A 12,544-nucleotide genomic window follows, 5' to 3' on the forward strand; every position below is an offset into this window, starting at 1 on the left:
ACACAAGAAGAATGCCCCCAAGTGCATATGATTGAGTCTCATGTAGAATGGGAATAAAATTGCCTAGGAGGCCGATTGAGGGAAGGAACTAGATGGGAGATGGAAGGAAGAGGAAAATGGATCCTGTGTGGGAAGGGAGAGGAGATATGACCCGATAGTCAGGAGAAGGAAAGGATATCTTGAACTTTTAGAGATGAGGAGGTAGGGGAAATCTCCAGGAAGAGAAAGAGTCCGGGATAATGAAGGTACGCACGAATCAATGGGGTTTACCGAAGCTGTGACTTACATTGGTGTTATGGAACATTAAGAGGCCAACTCCTGTAGCCCGGAAGGACACCAGTGGAGGGATAAAGACACAAATACAACTACAAAACTTTCTAGGCAAAATTTTTCAAGCCTAAAAGAAATTTAGAACCGTATTCTAGGGTCTACGTTCTCCTTTGCTTTATTGATGGCTGGTAATTTTTGTATAAAATAAGGATTTGGGACATTATCATTAGAAGTAGGTATACAATATTTATATTGTTATATTCACGCTTTAGCTGGGCCCACTTTGTTGCCAATATCATTACAAAAATATAAAATTATAATTAATAATTTTTATAATTATAATTTTATAATTATAATTATAAAATTAGAAAACAGAATTTTTGAGTACACATTCAGGAATATATATAAAGTCCTCTTTCAAAGAATGTACAATAAGAAAATGTAATACAATATTCATTCAATTTAACGTCTGGAGGGAAAATATTGGACTTTAGGAAACAGAGAAAACCTAGGAACTTGAATTGTATGTCACAGGAATGGACGTGGAAGTGAAATTATTATCCAGAATATTCTCCTCCACACCATGTTCCTAGATCTTTTTTACCCATGCCAAGCCCCTGACCAACATTCTCTATTCCGAACATGTAAGTACTAATGAAGCAAAGAGAAGTCTCTAGCTTTAAAGATATATAATATGTAAAGGTTTCCAGTATGTCACAGGAGACACTCTTGGAAAGGGCACCCTCAAATCTGGTCCATGGGAAAGTTCAGTGAGTCTTGGGTACGTATTGAGTGGGATTGCAGAAGTAGTAGCCTTTATCTGAGCCTTCCACACATGGGAATCAGGTGCTGCGATCTTCTTAGAATCATCTGGACTTCCCTGCTTGATATGGTTCCTGGAAGTCAGAGCGTTTATGTAATCAATTTCTTCAATACAAAAGCCAGTTGTTGGGAAGGGCACATTTGTTCTTCTCAGAGCTCGTGGCTTTTACTCTTTTTGCTCTGAAGAAAAAGGTTCAAAGAAACAAAGGAAAGAAAAGTATGGTCTCCTCAGCAGTGTAAACACCTCCATGCTTTGGATTCCTATTGTGTAATTTGTTTATAACACTGATATCTGGAGGAGAAGAGCTTCTAGTTGAGACTTCATCATCTCAGTCTTTCCACTAGTATTACTCTGAATACCATTCTCTGACAGTGACTCTTTAGATTTCTGAGTCAATAGGTTTGATTAGCTGGCAGATTTCTTTTCTTTCTTTCATTGTTTTTATTTTTTATAAAATTTTATTGCTTTTTTAACTGGATATTTCTACATTTGAATTTCAAATGTTATTTCCTTTCCCTGTTTCTTTTCCATAATTAGCCTATACAATTCTGCTCCCCTTCTTCTATAACCCACCTTACTGCCCCCTGACATTGCCTTGAACTTGGAGTCAAACCCAATGACTTCTCCTTCCATTGGTGAACCCAAGGCCATCCTTTGCAACATATGCAGTTGGAGCCATAGTTCTTTCCATGTCCAGTCTTTGAATATTGGTTTATTACCAGAAATCTCTGTTGCATTTGCATTGTTGTTCTTATGGTGTTGAAAGCACCTTTAGCTCTTTTAATCCTTTTTCAAACCCTACCAACAAGATGTCAATTTTCAGTTCACTGGCAGCATAGACTCCTTAGCTTCATCACTCTTATCTACATCTGGTTGCTGAATGTGTGTGTGTGTGTGTGTGTGTGCGTGCGTGTGTGTGTGTGTGTGTGTGTTTCTGTGTCTGTAGAGCTAAACAATGAATTCTCAAATGAGGAATATCAACATCCTTTGCCATCAGGTAAATGGAAATAAAGAAAAAAAATCCTGAGTTTCCACAGCACACCAATCAGAATGACGAGGATATATTTGGTCCCTTGTACAGCTATGGTGTTTGGTGGATTTTTAACATGGATTCTGCACTACTAGGTTAAGATTTTAGAATCCACAAATGACAAAGCCATATAGACTCCTTCCTATTCTTATGAACCTACTGAAGTAGAAGATTCACTGGACTTCAAGCCACTCCTCTCCCAGCCCATGTCATGAACTTTATGTTTGGACTGAATAAAGAATCATGGTAAAACATCCAAAACCCTCAAATCTGGCCATGGAAACACTGGAAGGTAGATATTAGAGAACTGCTATCTAATGCCACTGCAGAACCACATTATATAGTCTATGTTGTCCTTTCCTTTACTAATGTCAGGTAATTTTTGGATAAAATAAGGATTTAGGAGTTTATCATTTAAGTAGATACAGAATATTTACACTATTATATTCACTTTAGAACTGGGCCCCCTTTTTTCTAAAATCAGAGCAAAAAAATGGAATAGGATAATAGAACATTGGAGTACACATTCAGCAATATATATAAAGTCCACTATCAAGGAATGTACAATAAGAAAATGTAATAAAATATTCACTCAATTAAAGGTCTGTAGGGAAAATATTGGCCTTTAGAAAAGAGAGATATCTGAGGAAATTGAACTATAGGCCAGAGGAATGGAACTGGGAATAAAATTATTATCCAGTAGAATCTCCTGCACTCCATATTCCTAGATCTTAGAGACCCAAGCCATGCCTCTGGCTAACTTTCCCCATTCAGAGCATGTGACCATTAGTGGAGCAGAGATAAGTCTCTACCTTAAGAGAGATTGAGTACATAAAGGTTTCCAGTGTGTCACAGGAGACATACCTGGAAAGGACACCTTCGAATCTGGTAAATGTAAGGAAAGCTGTTTAGCATGTAGGAGATGGCCGTTCTCAGTGACATCATAAATAGGACCTCCGTGACAAATTTGTTGTAACTAGGAGAGCCCTAGCTTCTTCTGTGATGTAACAATTACTGTCCTGACAGGAACTGCCTCTCACATATTCCCTCAGTAACTCTCCGGTTTGCTAATTGGCCACTAATTCAGAGTAAACAGCCATTTGGGAGTGAGAACAAAAAGGATAAAGAGATCAGAGATGGGGAGAAAGAAGCTGACCTTCTGTCCTTGTATGAAAAAAAAAGGAAAAATAAGTGGTACTTTGAAAAGTTCAGGGAGCCCTTGGAAGGGTTGGAGTGGTATCACTGAAGAGATAGACTTGATCTGAGACTTACACATATGGGAATCAAGAGCTGGAAGCTTCACAGAAGCATCTGGACTTCCCTGTTCTTATGGTTCCTGGATGTCAAAGGTTTTATATCATTCATTTCCTAATTACAAAGCAAAATTTTGAGAGGGCACAGTTGTTTTTCTGAGATCTATGGCCTTTTTTTCTTTTTGCCCAGAAGAAAAAGGTCCTAAGGAAGGAGGTAAAGACAAGTATTGGGTCCTCAGGTCAGAGTAAACTCCTCCAAGCTTTGGATACCTATAGTGCATTTTGTGTCTGACACGGATATCTCGGAGAAAGAAGTGCTTCTAGTTGAGACTTCATCATCTTTGTCTTACTACAAGTATTACTCTGAATACCAATTTAGATTTCTGAGTAAATAACTGTGATTAGTTGGAAGTTTTCTTTACTTTTATTTCTTTCTTTTTTTAATTTTTTATCAATTTAAGTGATTTTTAAACTGGATGAGTCTATATTTACGTTTAAAATATTATTTCCTTTCGCAGTTTCCTGCCCATTAAATCACAACCTGTTCACAATCCCTTCTTCTCTAACCATAATTCTGCCCTTTGACATTCCCTTAAACTGGGAGACAAACCAAGGTAGAACCAAGGGCTTCTCCTTCCATTGGTGCCAAAAAAGCAATCCTCTGCCACATATGCATTTGGAGCCATATTTCTGTCTATGTTCATTCTTTGAATATTGGTCTAGTACCAGAAAGCTCTGGGTCATTGAGAATGTTGTTCTTTTGTAGTTAACAGCACCTTCAACAATTGTAATACTGTCTCAAAATCTACCAACAAGATGTCCGTTTTCAGTTCACTGGTTTGCCACTAACATTCACTTCTGTATTTGACATTCTCTAACTGTGTCTCTCAGGAAATATCTATATCCAGTTCCTGGTAGAATGCACTTCTTAGCTTCATAAATCTTATCTAGTTTTGGTGGCTGATCACCATATATATATATATATATATATATATATATATATATATATATATATATGTGTGTGTGTGTGTGTGTGTGTGTGTGTGATATACGTATAATATATATATATAATGATATATATGTATATATATACATATATATATATAATGATATATATGAATATACTTTTGGTGGCTCCAACAGTTATGAAGTTAGGGGGAATTTTAACATGGATTCAGTGCAACTAGGTCAAGAATGTAGAATCCACAAATTGCATTGGCAAATAGATTCCCTCCTGTTCTTATGAAACTATTGAAGATGAGGTCTCCCTGGTCCTGAAGCCATTCTTATCACTTCCTATCCTTCTCTATCTTATGTTTGGCCTCAAGAAAGAATCATGGTAAAACATCCAAAAACCTCAAATCTAGCCCTGAGACACTGGAACAGAAGAACCGAGATCAAAACGGACCTGAGAACCAAATTCTATACTACATGTGGTCTTATGCTTTACTTATATGTGGAAATGTTAGGATTTAATAGTAATTTGGTGTTTACCACTTGAAGTAGGTACACCCAATTTACAGTGTTATAATCACTCTAGAGCTGGGTGCCTTTGTTGCGAAAATCATTGAAGAAAATAGAAGTGGAAAAAAGAATTTTCAGTACACATTCAGGAATATGTATAAAGTCACCTATCAAGGAATATACAATAAAAATTGAAATACACATGCATTCAATTAAAGGTCTGTAGGGAATAACTGGCCTTTGGGAAAATAGAAAACGAAGAAAATTGAACTGTGTCACAGGAATGAACCTAAGAATGAAAATATTATCTAGAAGAATCTTCTACACTCCTGTTCCTAAATCTCATCGACCCATGCCAAGACCCTGAATAACTTTGTCCATTCAGAGCATGTAACCACTAATGAAGCAAAGAGAAGTCACTAGCTTTAGAGAGATGGAGTATGTAAACATTTCCACTGTGTCACAGGAGACATACCTGGAAAGGGCACCCTCAAATCTAGTCAATGTAAGGAAAGCTCTTTAGCAGATAGGCCATGGCAGGTCTTAGAGACATCATCATTAGTTCATTCATGAAAAATCTCTGGTATCCTTGAGAGCCAAAGCTTCTTCTGTGATGTCACAAGTATTGCTGTGACTGCAACTGATCTTCAGATGTTCCTTCATTACCTCTAGGGTTTACTAATTGGCCTCTAATTCAGAGTAAACAGTTATTTGGGCGTGAGAAAAAAGAAGATGAAGAGATATGAGAAGGGGAATAAGCTGGCTTTCTGTCTTGTTTTTTTTTTAAAAAAAGAAAGGCATATGTGGTCCTTGGAAAGCTTAGTGAGTCCAAGGTAGGATTTGTGTGGGATCGCTAAAGAGATAGCCTTTTTTGAACCTTCCACATATGGGAATCATGAGCTGCAAGTCTCTTAGAAGCATCTGAAGTTCCCTGTTCTTATGGTTCCTAATATTCAAATAGTTTATATCATTCATTTCTTTATTACAAAACCCAAGTATTGTGAAGAGCACAATTGTTTTCCAGAGCTCATGACCTTTACTGTTTTTGTCAAGAAGAAAGGTACTAACGAAGAAGGGAAGTACAAATATTGTGTTGCTATCTCGAAGTAAACAACATGCTTTGGACACCAATAGTGATTTTTTTGTCTGCCACTAATATTAACGTGACAGAAGTGCTTCTAGTTGAGACTTCATCATCTCAGTCTTTCCACTAGTATTACTCTGCCAATTCACATTTACGAGTCAATATGTGTGATTACTTGACAGCTTTTACTTTCTTTTATATCTTTCTTTTTTATTTTTAGCAAATTTTATTGTTTTTTTTTAACGGGATGTTTCTATATTTAAATTTCAAATATTATTTCCTTTCTGAGTTTCCTGAGCATAAGATCCCTACACATTCCCATTTCCTTTTTCTCTAACCAGCCTTTCTCCCGCATGACATTCCCTTGAACTGAAAGATGTACAAGGGAGGACAAGGGCTTCTCTTTCCAATGTTGATCAAAAATTACATCCATTGCCACATATGAATTTGGAGCCATTCCTCAGTCCATGTACTTTCTTTGTGTATTCGTACAGTAAGAGAAAGCCCTGGTTCATTGGCATTGTTGTTCTTATGGGGTTGAAAGTACCTTAAGCTCTTCTAATCCTTTTTTTAAGTTTACCAAGAGCAGGTCCGTTTTTAGTTCACTGGTTTTTTACTAGCATTCACTTCTGTATTTGACATGCTGTATCATTGTCTCTCAGAAAAAATCTTTTTCCGATTCCTGGCAGAATGCAATTCTTACCTTCACCTATCTTATCTAGTTAGGTTGGCTTATATATAGTCCTCTTGTGTTTACCTATTGAAGTAGATAATTTACTGTTCCTCAAGCCATGTTTCTCCCTTCACATCATCCAATATCTTAGGATTGGCCTGAAGAAAGAATCATGGTGAAACATCCTAAACCCTCAAGTCTGCCCATGGGAAAACTGGAAGCTATGTAGTCTAGTACTGATATCAAATGGGAGTAGAGAACTGAATTCAACAGTGAAAAATGTCCTTTGCTTTCCTGATGTCTGGAAATTTTTTGATAAAATAAGGATTTGGGAGTTTATCATTTGTAGTAGGTTCACAGTATTTACACTTTTATAATCACTCTATAGCTGGAGTCACTTGTGACCAAATTCATTGAAGAAAATGGAATTGGCCAAGAAAATTTTTGAGTACACATTGAAGAATATTTACAAAGTCCCTTATCAAACAATATACAGTAAGAAATTGAAATACAATATTCATTCTATTCAAGGTCTGTAGGTAAATGCTGACCTTTGAGAAACGGAGAAACCCTCAAATATTGAACTGTATGTCACAAGAATGAACCTATGATATATAGAATAAAAATATTATCTAGAAGAATCTCCTACACTCCATTTTCCTAAAACTTTTTTACCCATGCCATGCCCCTTAATAACTTTCTGCATTCAGAACATGTAATCACTAGTGAAGCAGAGAGAAGTCTCTCCTTTAGATAGATGGAGTACATAAAGGTTTCCTCCGTGTCAAAGGAGACACACCAGGAAAGGGCACCCTCGAATCTTGTCAATGTAAAGAAAGATGTTCAGGATGTAGGACATGGCATTTCTCAGTGACATGACCATTAGGCCCTCCCTGAAAACTCTCTTGTAACCTGGAGAGCTCTGGCTTATTCTGTGATGTCATAACTGTTGCCATGACTGCAACTGTCTCTCAGATATCCTTCAATACCTCTAGGGTTTACTAATTGGCCTCTAATTCAGAGAAAATTGGAGAGTGATAACAAAGTGGATGATGAGATAGGATGGGGGGAAGGAAGCTGGCCTTCTGTCTTGGTATAAAAAACAAGGAAGAAATATGTGGTCCTTTGGAAAGCTCAGTGAGTCCTTCGTAGGAATTGAGTGGGGTCTCTGAAGAGATAGCCTTGATGTGAGCCTTCCACATAAGGGAAATAGGAGTTGGGAGACTGTCAGAAGCTTCTGGACTTCCCTGATCTTATGGTTGCTGGATGTCAGAGGGTTTATATCATTTATTTCTTTATTCCAAAACCAAGTGTTATGAAGGACACAGTTGATTTCCTGAGAGCTCATGACTGTACTGTTTTTGTCAAGAAGAAAAGGTCCTAAGGAAGAAGGGAAAAACAAGTATTGTGTCCCTAACTCAAGTTAAACTCCTCAATGCTTTGGAAACCTATAGGGCACTTTGTGTCTGACACTGATACCTGGGAGAGAGAACTGCTTCTAGTTGAGACTTCATCATCTCAGTCTTTATACTAGTATTAACCTGACTACCACTTCAGATTTCTGAGTCAATATGTGAGATTGCTTGGCAGCTTTCTTTTCTTTTATATCATTTATTTTTTTTTATATTTTAACAATTTTTTCTTCTTTAAGTAGATGTTTCTACATATACATTTAAAATATTTCCTTTCTCCATTTCCTTTCCATAAGATCCCTACCCATTCCATTACCTTCTTCTCTAACCAGCCTTTCTGCCGCATGAAATTCCCTTGAACTGGGAGACAAACTGTGGAGGACAAGGCCTCTCTTTCCAATGTTGCCCAAAAAGGCCATCTCAGCCACATATGCATTTGGAGTCATAGGTCAGGCCATGTACTTTTTTTGTATGTTGGGCTAGTACGAGAAAGCTCTGGTCATTGGTATTGTTGTTAGTATGGGTTTGAAAACACCCTCAGCTCCTCTATCTTTATTCAAAATTTACGAAAAAGAGGTCCATATACTACTAGCATTAACTTATGTATTTGACATGCTATATCTGTGTCTCTCAAGAAATATTTATATCTGGTTCTTGGAAGAATGCACTTCTTACTTTTGTCAATCATATCTAGTTTTTTTGACTGATGTGTATATATATATATATATATATATATATATATATATATATATATATATATATATTTGATGGCTCCAACACCTAAGTGTTTAAGTGGAATGTTAACATGGATTCTGCCCACCTATGTCAAGAACATAGAATTCACAAATGACCATTTCAAAAATACTCCTTCCTGTTTTTATAAACCTATTTAAGTAAATGTTTAACTGTTCCTCAAGCCATTCTTCTCCCTGCCCATCATCTGGTATCTTATGTTTTGCCTTAAGATAGAATCATGTTAAAACATCCTAAAACCTCAAGTCTGGCCATAGGAATTCTGGAAGCTCAATAGTGTAGTACTGATATCAAATGGGACAAGAAACCAAATTCATTAGTCCATGTTGTCCTTTGCTTTCCTGATGTCTGGTAATTTTTTTATAAAATAAGGATTTGGGAATTCATCATTTGAAATAGGTACACCATATTTACAATGTTATACTCACTCATTACCTGGGTCCCCTTTGTGACCAAAATCATTGCAGAGAATGGAATTTGAAAACAATATTTTTGAGTACACATGGAGGAATATTTACAAAGTCCCTTATCATGCCCAACCTCAACTAACAAGGAAGACATGACCAATGAAGATCTTCTTCAAGCAGTTTTACTCAGGAACCTTGATACAATTTTCAGACACTAGGGAACCCCCGGAGCACACTTAAATAGCTAGTGCTGGCCAATCCCAGCAAGCAACGTGGGCCATGCCGGTAGGCTGTCACTATGCAGAAGCTAGCAGACCAGGCAGGGATAGACAAATAAGAACCTGCTTACTACAAGGAGAGCGCACCATTGGGAGGGTGGAAGGTGGAAACCAGTGCCATGTTTGAGGCGGACCAAACACCGCTGCCTATAGTTCCCCCTTTTATTTAATTAACCAAGCAGGCAAAGGAACCACTGAGCATGGTGACCCCCCCCCAACCACGTGTCTTAGGATCATCTCTTCATTAAACCAGTCTTAGGACAACTCATCTTCCACAAGTTTCCATGCCATAGATAGAAGGTAGGTTGCCCATCACTGTGCACAGTCACTCACACATACTCGGGCGTGAGGTACAACAAGGTCTTCTGAATGACCCTTAGACAGGCTTGAGGGGACTGTCCTGCTTCAATGGCTGCAAACTGTGTGCCACCTCTGAACAAACCTCATTCTAAAATAGAAACCACAGGCACACTAGGGAGACCAGCAGCAAGAGTCCAGCTAGGGTTTCCATACCCACCCATACCCTCAGATGATTCATAGCATTAGCAATCCAAGATGACAATCTTGTAGCCAGTCTAGCATCTGCACGTGTGGAGTTCATCTTCAGGATGGCTACATGTAGCTGATCCATTTAGGAGTCGAATTCTCCTGCCCAATTGCCTTGAGGATAACGTGACAACTGTTTAACCAAATTAGAGGAGTGGGCTTAAAAGTCATGACATATCGGCATGAGTCTTGGGAACACCGGTAGTATCCCCCACCAGGGCTCTGTTTGAACCAGCATTTGGGTCACACCGAGGAGTGTCAGCAACAGCAGGATCATCATTCTTGTAGCACCTCCATGTCAATCTTTCAGGGACCTACAAAGGATCTTGCAGATCCAGAGGAAACACACAAACAGACCCTCTTGCCCATGCCAACATGGGATCTGGTCCATGCTATAAGACAGTGATCACATCTTTCCCTTTCACATAACTTTCAATGTGCCCGCCCGACACTGATGTCGGTCAGCAGCAGAAAGGCCATCATCATTCAAAATTAAAAAAAAAATAAGAATAAAAGGGGCTAAGGATATCTGTTCCTTGCGGCTTCTACCATGGCCTATTCCCCTTTTTTGTTTAATTATGCATTCCTTCAAGGTACGATGTGCTTGCTCAACAACACATTGATGTTGGGGATTATAAGGCAGGTCATGGCACATTCATCTGTTTATAAAAGGATTTGAAAGATTTGGCAGTTTATGCTGGGCCACGATCAGTTTTTAAGTGTTGAGGGTTTCCCCAAGCAGCCCAGGCTTAGAGGCAGTGTCCAACAACATTGGGTCCATTTTCTCCACTCGTAGGGGTAGCATGAATGACACCTCAACAAGTATCCACAGAAACATGAATGTATTTTAGGCTCCCAAATCCAGATATGTGAGTTACATCCATTTGCCAAACCTTTAGGGGCAAAAGTCCTCTAGGATTAACCCCTACACTATGGGGATGGTGAAAAGTGATACACTGTTGACATCCTAAAACTATCTGTCAAGCATCTGCTCAAGACAAGTGAAACTTCTGCTCTAAGGTCTTAGTAAGCCCATTAAATTGTTTATGAAACTGTTGGGCTTCATCCAATGATGAGCTTAGGAATATGAACTCCATTCGGGTACATCTATCCACAAGATCATTTCACTCACTGAGAGGAGCAGGCAAACCTTTATGTGCTCTAATATTTTGGACAAAAAACTTGTGACCTCTTTCTCAGATCAATTCCTGAAGTTCCCTCAGCAGCTGGCATACCGTGCTGCTAATTTTAATAGGGCCAGCCACTTCTAATATCTTAACTGCATTAACATATATGACGAATCAGAGAGCAAATTAAAGCAAAGGAACAATTTTGTACACTTCCTGCACAATCTTGAATTCAATTATTTGTGGAGAGCCGGGTTGATATTGGCACAAAATTGTCTCTTGATGGTTAATCACATAAGCTCCACAGCCATTTTTGGATCCATCTGTAAAAATGTTTGGCGCCCCCTATATAGGAACGCTGAAAGATCACGGGATGTTCTTTAAAGAAGGATAGCAAAGAGTGTTTTGGATAATGATTATCTATCTCTCCATGGAATCCACAGCATGATATAGCCCAATCATCCACAGTGCCACACAAGATCTTCATCTGCTGACCTGTATAGGGCACAATGATTGAGGTTGGGGAAACAACAAATTGTTGTACGCACTGTTGGATCGCATTCAGGGCTAATCATGCAACTGCTGTATGGTAATACTCTACTGATCTAGCTGGAGAAGCCTTGGGATAAACCCAAAGCAGAGGACCATCTTGCCACAACAATACTGTGTGCTGCCTGTGGGTGGCTAGAATGCATAGCACCCTCCTTCCATCGATGTAAAATTGTGCCTTGTATTCCTTTTTCAACCTTCTCTAAAGCTTCCTTTGCTTCATCAGTCAATTGTCTTGGAGATTACAAGGCCGAATCCACAACTAAAGTATTATACAATGGTTTTAATTCATTATTTGGTAATTTTAAATGACATCTGACCCAATTAATATCTCCGAGTAATTTTTCAAAATCATTAAGAGTCTTAAGATTATCTTTCCTCAATTCAACCTTCTGGGGGATAAAGGTATAAGGACTTAGTTTTGTTCTTAAATAATTTACAAAATTTCCCTTTTGTACCTTTTCTGGGGCAGTAATCAAATCCCCTACCTTCTAGTAATTTAACTAAATTTCCATATACTAAATCTAAAATCTCTTCATACTTTGCAGTTAAAAGGATATCATCTGTAAAATTGGGTGCAGGAAACTTCTGTCTTATTGGGGCAATGGCATTGCCCACAAAAAGTTGACACACAGAAGGGCTATTGGCCATACCCTGTGGTAAAACTACCCATTGTAGTCGTTGATCAAGTTCTTCATGATTGCATGATGGAACAGTAAAAGCAAATCTTTCACTATCTCTTGGACAAAGAGGTATGGAGAAAAAGCAATCTTTTATATCAATCACTACAACAGGCCAACAGTCTGGCAGAGAGGATAAAAGAGGAAGCCCGAGTTGCACTGGGGCCCATGATTTGCATCTGTTCATTAATAACT

At 38.3% G+C, this 12,544-nt stretch overlaps 2 long non-coding RNA genes across 12 annotated transcripts in view; one reads left to right on the plus strand and one right to left on the minus strand.

Annotated features, from left to right (window-relative positions):
- The window catches only part of LOC134484563 (uncharacterized), a 63,589-nt gene extending 56,295 nt beyond the window's left edge, over window positions 1-7,294 (minus strand). For 3 of the 11 annotated variants that reach the window (XR_010062027.1, XR_010062022.1, XR_010062015.1), the window contains exon 1: window positions 2,988-3,078. This is a non-coding gene — a long non-coding RNA (uncharacterized LOC134484563). Of the gene's footprint in view, window positions 1-2,987; window positions 3,870-5,315 lie in introns of those variants that run through there. The other 8 variants (XR_010062025.1, XR_010062016.1, XR_010062019.1 and 5 more) reach the window with 6 other exon arrangements.
- Window positions 259-3,783, plus strand: LOC134484564 (uncharacterized). Its single transcript, XR_010062029.1, has 2 exons — window positions 259-3,472; window positions 3,567-3,783. It is a non-coding gene; the product is annotated as an uncharacterized LOC134484564 (long non-coding RNA).
- Window positions 7,295-12,544: the final 5,250 nt, after the last annotated feature.

Source organism: Rattus norvegicus (assembly GCF_036323735.1).
Source record: "Rattus norvegicus strain BN/NHsdMcwi chromosome Y unlocalized genomic scaffold, GRCr8 chrY_unlocalized_10, whole genome shotgun sequence".
Classification (NCBI taxonomy): Eukaryota; Metazoa; Chordata; class Mammalia; order Rodentia; family Muridae; genus Rattus; species Rattus norvegicus.